The sequence below is a fragment of the Netta rufina genome (assembly GCF_964035555.1).
Source record: "Netta rufina genome assembly, chromosome: 2".
NCBI classification, from domain to species: Eukaryota; Metazoa; Chordata; class Aves; order Anseriformes; family Anatidae; genus Netta; species Netta rufina.
The window spans coordinates 8888878-8898562 of record NC_140124.1 but is presented as its reverse complement, the minus strand read 5'-3'; positions in this window follow the sequence as shown (position 1 = coordinate 8898562).

Sequence of the window (9685 nt, the reverse complement as noted above, 5' to 3'; positions counted from 1 at the left end):
TGAGAGGATGGATTTGTCCTCATATATTAAACATTAATAAATGTTTATTCCACTGACCACCTTATAATGCTGGCCTGAGCATGTGCACAAGACCTCAGAAGTGTAGCTTCTGCAAAATGCAGACCCCTCTGGCAATATAGGTGGAGCCAATCAATTAGCCTAAAATCCAGTGGCTCAGGAGATAAAAAATCATGAGGGGAAGGGTTGGAGATGAAGTTGTTAATTTATATATATATATATTTTCTTCAGATCCTTATGTCCTACTTTAAATGTTTATTTTAAACTGAGCAGTTAGAAATTCTGGATTTTTATATCATGAAGAAAAAATGTAGATTTTGATTAAAAAAAAAAAAAGGTTATGCTTTTACTGTTTAGAAATAAGACTTTTGAGTTGATGATCTTTTGTAAACAATGTTAGTCTCCAGTAACATTCATGGGGGTATTCTGTGGGCTGTTCACATACAGAAAATTTGGTCTAACAGAGTCCTAATCAAACAGGTACTTGTATAGAGAAGTTTCCATAAGTTTCAGTAGCCATCTGTCCTACAGAGCACTTCCCTCACAGAGCATGAAGAAAACACTACGTTTTCTCTCCAGTCTGTAGAGAAACAGGTTCCCTGACAGTTTTTCATTCATCTCCCTTGATCTCAATCCCTAACACTTTTGTACATATTTTATAGAAAATCAAGAGTAAACATAACATGACACATCTAATATACCTTAACACAGCTCTTTCACATTACACGTTTTTTAAGAGAACCTCTCCAAAGCCATTGTGATATATTACAGAAATACACAGCATAGATAATTTGTCAAGAAGAACTCTGTCTTCCTAGAGCCTGTCAATGAATTACACTAACGTAATCAGAGGCAAACCTTTGAAATTATGTATTATGTGAATATGCCAGGTTAGGATATTACTCTTCGAATTATTGACAGCGTATGAACTGAACATGAGTTCTAAAGAGTCATTCCCATGAACTCTGCCAAAGCAGATCAGGAATAGTGTTTGCAATGCATTCTTATGAAAAATATATGAATGTATAATCCTCAACTGGAAGTTGCATGGAAAAAAAAACTCCTTAAATTCAAGGTGTGAAAACCGGTTCATTTATTCAAAGAGCTATAGTTAGAAGTAGCAACAGAGGGCATTCCAGTATCCTAGCCAGCTGAACCTTGCTTTGCAGGTCTCAGACTGCACGAATCCCAGCAGAAGTACATAGGTATAAACAAAGACAGAATTTAATTACAAGTGCATACTGTATTGCACAATACTCTCTCAAAAATACCTGCATGGTGTAGAAACTTGATGCTTAGTTTGATCATTTGTTCAAGGCTCTTTGTTGAACAGAACGAGTGCAGTGTAATACTCTGACATTTTATGGGTCTGACATTTACTAAGGTAATAAATTAGAGTAATTATGTTAATGCATAATAAATGCATTCAACAGGAAATAAAAAGTGTGCAGTGCAAGAACAAAAAAATCTTGTTTTCTAAATGACTGTCATATAGAAGGCCAAGGTCTTAGTAAAGGGCTTTTGGAGGCTGATAATGTCTTATAAGCATAACTTGAAATAATCCTTAATTCTAGTAAAAATATAATTTCACATATTGAACTTCATGATATCAGATTTGAAAATGCCATTATAATTTAAAGGTATCCATTCTCTGGTGTTTGGAAACAGAAGAAAGAAAGCTGCGGGTTCTTTTTTTTCTTTCCTCTGTAGACTTGTCATCCACGGTCTGATTCCTGGTTTAATAAACAACTTGAACAACACTTTCATACGTAAGTGACATTTTCAAAACTGTTAAGACACCTGTGGATCTACAGGATTTGAAGAAGTACTCAGGTGATGAGGCTAAATTAGTAACCATGCTGAAGCTTACCTCACATAAATAACCACACATGCTCTCCCAACTACACCTACCAAGCACCATGAGCTTGCTTAGGCTGTCCCACAAACTCATTGAAGGCAAGCACCACAACCAAGAGTGCACCCTTGGATACTCACCATGACTTGTGAAACTGCTGTAATTGGACCTTGTTTGTGAGCCCACAGATGCACAATTCACTTCTTAAAAACAGCATCTGTGCTACTAAATCACCACGTGTCTTTAAAAACTTTTCCCCCTTGGCTCCAGCTAGGACTAGTGACTACTCTTGGCTGACCATTGGAATGGGTATTTACACAACAAGGTGTTTAAAGAGAGAGTTTCCTCTTGGCACCAGATAATTAATAGAACTTTCTGTCCAAACTTACTAAAGCTCCCACATCATTTAAAACTGTCTACTCAGCTTAGCTACTCTAATTATATAAGCATACAGTCCTTTCTGAAACACTCTGCAGAGATTTGTCTCAGCAATTTCTAGAGATGTGGTTGGCCAGAGAGCTTGGAAATGTATATATTAGACCCTCAGCCAAAGCAAACGAAGTATTTTTCACTCTGCATCCTATTAACAGCAGATAAGGACTTTTATGAAGTTTCATTTTGCTGCATCACTTTGCAAAAATTAATATGCCTCATTCTGTAAATTGCTCTATTACTTCAATGGGTCTTCACACGAATAAGGTGAAGTATACATATTACAAATAAAAAGGTAGGTTCTTTGAAGAAGAGACCTTCTTGGATTTGTTTGGATAGAGCCAGGCAAAATGGTACTTGTTCTCTTCTGGCTTCTAAGCTCTGCCACAATAGACAGAAATGAATAAAAATAGAAATACCAAGCTGCACCGGTGTCTACAGCCTATTTGACTTGCCCCTGGATTTAACTGGATAATAATAGCTAAAAAATACTGATTAAGGCTGACTAATTTTGCCCCAAATTGAATTCATTTTAACAGTATAAAGGAAAGAGAAATATTATCCTGCTCTTTGCTCAGCAGATTTAGATATAATGACATAATATGAACGCATTCCAAAAATTGCCTGTCTTCAGGTAGTGCATTTTGGAGTGATTTCAAAATTCCCTTAGGTTATATCAGTGAAATGTTTTACCCTGTCTCAAAAATCACTACGCTCTCAGTGCCCAATTGCCTGTGTCACTTACGTTGTTTACGTGCTGGGTTATTTTCTAGCCTACAGTCTGTGCCTTATTTTGTCAGGCTGCCCTTACACTACTTTGTAACTATTTTGATTTTCAAGCTGCCATGCATAAATTATGATTTATTTTGCTTTCTGAACATAAGGCTGAGTGAAGTAATAGAGTGAAGTGGGTCTTTTTGTTTATTTATTTTATTTTTATTATGAATATTGTAAGAGTGTGGGTCTTTTTTCTTACGAAGAAAACTCCACGCTTAATTTTTCCTCCTAGAAAAACATACAGAGAAGAGTTGAAATAAACAGAAAAAATGTTATCTTTTCTTCAAACTATAAGAAATTCTACATTCTAATAGCTTCAGCATTGGAGAGAGATCATACTCCTCTAAGGCTGATGTTCTTGGTCACTAATGTTATTTTGCCTATAGGTGAGGGTACCTTGCCCTCATCAGTGTGCTGTCACTCCATGCTCGGAGAGAAGCCATGTGTAAGACACCACAGTTATATGGATAAAATATGCATCTGCATCACCACCGCCTGATTTTGAACATGAAGGTAGCGAGCCTTATTACTCTTCAAAACTTATTCAGATGTCTTTTTGATAGCGAGAGCCAAAAGATGAGGGCATAATTGAACTATTGCCCAAAGGCAATTACTGATTAAAATTGATTAATTCTACAAATAAATTTGACCAATAGATTAGTTGTCACGTTACAGAAGATTTGGGCAGTACTGCCACAATTGCTAAGGAGACATAACTGTCTAGCATGAATAGTTAATAGTTTGTTACACTGTAGAGTTTCTTGTGGAGTTACCCAAAGAAATCTCACCAGGGAGCTGAGCAGGGCATGCTACTTTGATGCTGTAAAACCATTGTGTTACCTCTCTGCTTTTATGTATGAATCTGAGGAATTGTTAACAGCACCAAGAGCAGTTTGCTCTGAGCAACACAAATGTAACGGACTTAACATCAAAGCAATTCAAAATCCACTGAAAACAACAGAAAGACTCCAGCTGAATCCAGAGGACTTTGAATCAAGGCCTACCAGGGTCAAGTCAGCTGTCCTAATGGGTTTTCTAAGGGGATCCTATGGGAAATTGGAAAAAGGATTCCAGTTTCTTGAACCCCGGGATTACTGAGGTTTGAAGCTACTGCTTTTTCAAATTCATTGGTTCAGCTTCAGCTTTTTTGCTGTCCCAGCCCAGGCCACACTGGCACAGGAGCAAAGGACCTCGTGCGCCCATGTATCCTCCCTCCCTCTGTTCCCCCAGGAAAGATGCTTCAGAAAGCAGTTTGAGGTAAAAATGATCAATGCTGTTACTGCGTGCCCAGAAAGAAGCAGCACTAAAGCAGCGCTCCATCATCAGCCAACAGAGGACTGTAATATTTAGATATGAATCTTTCTACAATAATCCAGACCTTCCATGCATGGAGATTAATATGCTGAAATGGTCATTTTGTTAATCTTAAAGCAATATAAAGGATGAAGATGGTCCAGAGTGTGGCAGCCTGCTTCTCGTCCTGGTTTCACACTTACTTCACAACTGCCATTGGTGACTCGCTCTGGTTTGCCTGGGTTTCTGCATAAATTCAGGCTTTGGTTTCTGCTTAGAAAGTCTCGTGAGGGTTGAGACCAGTGTCCAGAAGACTTGCTGTGCTGTCATACAATTTGTCTCCAGATGAGATTCATGAAAGATGCACTTCTGAGAACTTCTGGTATTGACACAAGTAACTTCAGTGGTTGACTCTGCAGGGATTGGGCCCTTCTCAGTTGGTGAGGATGTATTAGCCGATGGAGCATCCCCACACAATTTACTGAGCTCTCACATCTGCTTCTTCTCTTGGAAAGGATGGTGTTTTGTTAAGCTTTCAGGAACATTTCAGAGCCCTTTTTTCCGCTATCAAGGTGTTTTAGAGGGAAAGGATATAAATGAGCAATATGATAGATATAGGGAGCTCTTATTTTGGTTGGGCAACTGACGAGGCATATGGGAAATTTATTGCACTATAATTGTGTTATGTGATATCGATGCTGCAGTATTAATGACTGCAAAGTGCCCAGATTGATTCAGATGGCCATTTACTGTCATTATTACAAATCTAAATAAATAAATAAGAGCAATTGAATTGATGTATCTAAGGAGTGTTTCAAAGTCACCCGGTGACATATATGTAGGCGCTTGTGAACAGAGAGCGACTCAAACAGTATCGGGGACATTTTTTATTGGGGTCAGAAAGAAATAGAACAATTAAGTCATTTTCAGTCATATACAATATATTAGGAACTGTTTTAACAAGCACATTGCTAAACTGACTGGCATGAACAAAGCGTTTTAAAAAGCTGGGGTGTAAATATGCCAGGAAAAAAGAAAGAAAACATGTAAACTATGCTCAAAAATAGTCTGCAAATGTAAGGAAACAAGAAAAACTAAGACAATCATGCACATACCTCTCCTGCTGCCATGGCCCAGTGAATACAGTGGTTACCATGGCTGGATCTGGCTATGAGGTGGACTTTAGAGGGCAAGCTTTGTTTCTGATCTCTGCCCAAACAGAAAGCCTTGATCCAGTCTGTTGGTTTGTGTACTTTGGGCAAGCCAACCTCACACTGCAAGAGCCAGCAAGTTAAGTTTGAATTTATCTCATGCCTTCAGGTTTCTCTTAGCATCCCCTGTCTGGCTGTCATATCACACGAACTGGGAGATGTATTAACATTTGATATTCCGAAATATGACTCGGCACTTTTTCCTAAACTGCAGTAGCAGTACAAGGCAGACAGCTAGCATTACTTGCATTTTGCAATGCTATTCATGTATCAGCCTTTTTTTTCCCCTAAACAGAAATCAATATCTTAAGATGTAGGTCTTACTAAAAAAAGTATTTCTTCCATTAGACTTTGTGGACAATAATTATATATATCAAGCATACACTCCCTTTTTATGTTAAACTTACACAATTTATTAGCAGATAGTATCCTCAGAAGAGAAAGCCATGAGAGCAAACCTGCTATATATAAAATAAATAGCTTCTTCAAACTCAGAGATACATTAGAGAATAGGTGGGACCCCAAGACAGCCAAGTAAGAACCTGCTAGTATTGATCTGCATGGAAAAAATCTATTTTGGCTCTTCATACACCCACATCCTCTAATGATCATTGACTCAGTTGCCCAGATAAATTCCACAGATAAACAGCCAACACCCAAATTAACATACTAACCATTAATACTCCAGTTAACAATTTTTATAACAACAAATATATAGAGATAGATAATTTCCTTTGAAGGTTTATTCCTAGCAATGTTTATATGATGCAAATATTGGATCTAAGTAACTTGCCAATGACCAAGAAATGCAAGTCAACATAACAAGTGGGACTAAAAATTAAACATTCTTGTACTCATGGGTGGTGTTTAAGAAGCTATATTTCAATATCTCTTATTTATATGGGTCACCAGGAACTTAAGAAGTACGTGCCATGACAACTTCTCACCCCTGTGCACTTGATTATGTTCACACCCACACATATATACACACACACCAATTCAAGGTATACAGAGGGACAAAAAGAAAAAAGGCTTTCAAATACTTGGTTATAAAATTATGTGCTATTAAAAAAAAAAAAAAAAAAAAAAAAAAGAGGCAACAAACTAAACGAACAAGTTTTGGAGCTTATTACTTGTTTTTTTTTTTTTTTTTTTTTTTTTTTTTTTTTTTTTGTTTTGTTTTTTTTTTTTTAACTTAACACCTGCTTTCCAGCTGCCTCTGCTGGGGACTGCAAAAAGCTGTGCAAGCCGTGAGGAAGATGCTCGGAGGTTGCTCCCAACGTCGAGCTCCCCTAGCGGCTGCTTCCCTCCCACCGGTACTGCATAGATTAAAATGCCCTGTTTGGGGCTTTCCCCCACTCATGACCAGAAGGAAGTGGCTGAAAAGTGATGTGGATAACAAACCAGGAAGGGAAAAAGAAACGATAATAATTCCTAACTGGGGCTTTCGTATGGAAAAAAAGGCTGAGTTACTTAAAGAGAAAAGACCCGGAAGAGAAATCTAAGGATTTCACTGTATATGTATAATTAGACAGCACGTATTGCCCTGACAAGTGCGTAAGAAATTCTGTGGGAAACTCTGCTTCAAGAACTGGGTTAACAGAAAATATACACACACACACACACACAAAAAAAAAAAACAAAAAACAAAAAAAAAAAAAACCATATAGAATAATCCTTATGAATAATGCTGCCTATATTCTTTTTAGAAGGCTTTATTGACCAAATTCGAGCCAATGCATTAATATACAACCAGATATATATAAAAACTGCAAAGTCAATGTCTGTAGATACAATTATTCTGAAAAACTGGGTTTTGTCTGTCTGTATACTCATAATGTTTTCTCCTGTGGCAGAAATGCCTATAGACTATTGCCAGACTAGGGGTGTATTGGAGCAGATACTAGGCTTCGGCTGTGTGACTCCCTGACTTTTGCTGACAAACTGAAATGGGTGGTAAAATATGAGCTTAATTTGTCTCTTTGGTGCCAGGGTTTTGGCTTTGCTGGGGTTTTGTGTTGTTCTTGTTGGGTTCAAGTTTTGTAGGATTTTTTTTTGGAGGGAAATTCCTAAGAATAAGACCTGCTCTGCTTTTCACTATAAAGGAATAGTTGCCAGCTAGCCTGTAACTCTAAGGTGAAATTTTTAAGTTGATTTTAAAGAGAGATATTGCAATACCACCAGGATAGGCAAACAGGGATGAACAACTCCTTTAAATAAACTAGTTTAGCATCTTTATGAAGGAGGGTGGGGTATATAAAAGAAACAAACAAAGTTTAAGATGAAAAGCCTGCCTGATTCTCCTGCCACTTACACCAGTTTTACTCTATCGTAACCTCTGTTTTCACTGAAGTTATTCAGATTTTCTTCTCTGTAGATGGGCATTCAGGTGCCATATTTCTTGGGAAACATCACAGGTGCAAAAAAAGGCTATGAGAATGAAGCTTTAACACTCTAATAAGTGGTAGTTGATTTCATAAGTCATATATTAAAGGTGAGCTCTAAAGCTGGCTGTTAAGGGTGATAAGTAATTGAGACCCATTTAAAATCTGCAAAGATCTGCCTCTCCAGTTTTCTGAAGGGAACTTCCTGTACTTTGGAATTAATCAAGAAAAAAAAAAAATACATCAGTGCAAGAAAACTCAGAGAGTTTGGCCAATGAGCAATATCACTTGTGAGGTCTGAGCCCTTCCCTGGTTTAATGCAAAGTGAACAGCAGACAAGTCCAGATTTCAAAATAAATAAGTAAATAAATAAATAATAACTGAGATTCTCAAATGGAGATATTGCTGGATGGCAGCAAGGGCTAATGACGTGAAGTGTACATGGGGCACTTGAGTAGACATATCCCCAGGCCAGCACAATCCCATGGCCCCGTGTATGGCCCCATGGGCAGGGGGGAAGCGTCAGAGATGTGATGGGTTGGGCAGAGCCACTGGAAGAGTCCAGAAGGAAGTGAGGAAAGCTAGGCCATGTGGTTGTGGCACACAAGAGCAAGAAAAAGAGGACTCTATGGGATTAAGGTTGGATGTGCCCATGGTTCCAGTGCCTGCTGCACCCAGGAGGATCAGGGTTCAAGACGACCCAAGGGGCTCCCCACCACCCAACAGGGTTTTGGAGGCCCAACGGGGCAGCCCAGTGGCACCTCCAAGAGGGACCCAGCCAGGAACATCTTCAACCTGGGCAGCCACAGGGAGGCTCTGGGGGCCTCTTTGTGAGGACTTTGGTGTGGGAGGGCATGGGAAAGGGGTGCAGAGCATCTCACTGCCCCCCTAAGGGCCTGGACAGGCCCTGACCTCCCTCCTCAGAGAGCAAAAAAAGCAGCCTGCAGGTTTTGGGGACAACAGGACAAAGCATTGATTTTTATAATCCAAACCGAGGCATTAATTCCTCTAAAGAAGGCATCAGTGCCCGACCTGGTGGCTGGTTTTGTTGCCCGGTTTGGCGTTGCTTGCCAAAAGGTGCAGGCAGGGATGTGTGCGGCGATGCTCCCTGCAGCATCTCCCTGCAGCAGGGGCAGGAGGCAGGTCGGAGAGCTGTGTGCACGATGCTGGGAGTCTCTTGGCGATTGGGAAGCCCCCCACAACCTCCTCCAGAAGCGGGGGAGCTCGTCAAAGCCGGGAGAAGGCGCGGAGGAGAAGCGGGGCGCATCCCGGGGCCCCGGCCCCGCTCCTGCTCCCGGCCCCGGCAGCCGCAGCCTGCGCTGAAACTGAGCAGAGCCACCCCCAGCTCTGCTTTCTTTCACATCTAATTTGATAGGAGGGTGATTTCGAGCTTCCCCCAGTTCCAACTTTTCCCGATTTCTCCCTTTCCCCCCCTCCCCGTGCATTTATTGCTCGCATTTAATTAATTCCTTCTTTGCGTTTCCTTCCCTGTTAATCTTTGGGTGACTGCTTTGTACATATGGCAATCTGATAATGAGGGAGTTTATCCTTATTCTCAATACTTCTTCGCTGCAAAGCCTCCCTTTCCAGCGGCCGGCATATCGATCATCTTTCCTTGGGGAGGGGGACAAGGTAAGAGGGGTGATAAAAGATTTGCAGGATCCCACACCATTAGGAGTAGCTTTTATTCCTTGGCACTGTTTAATCAACTGTTA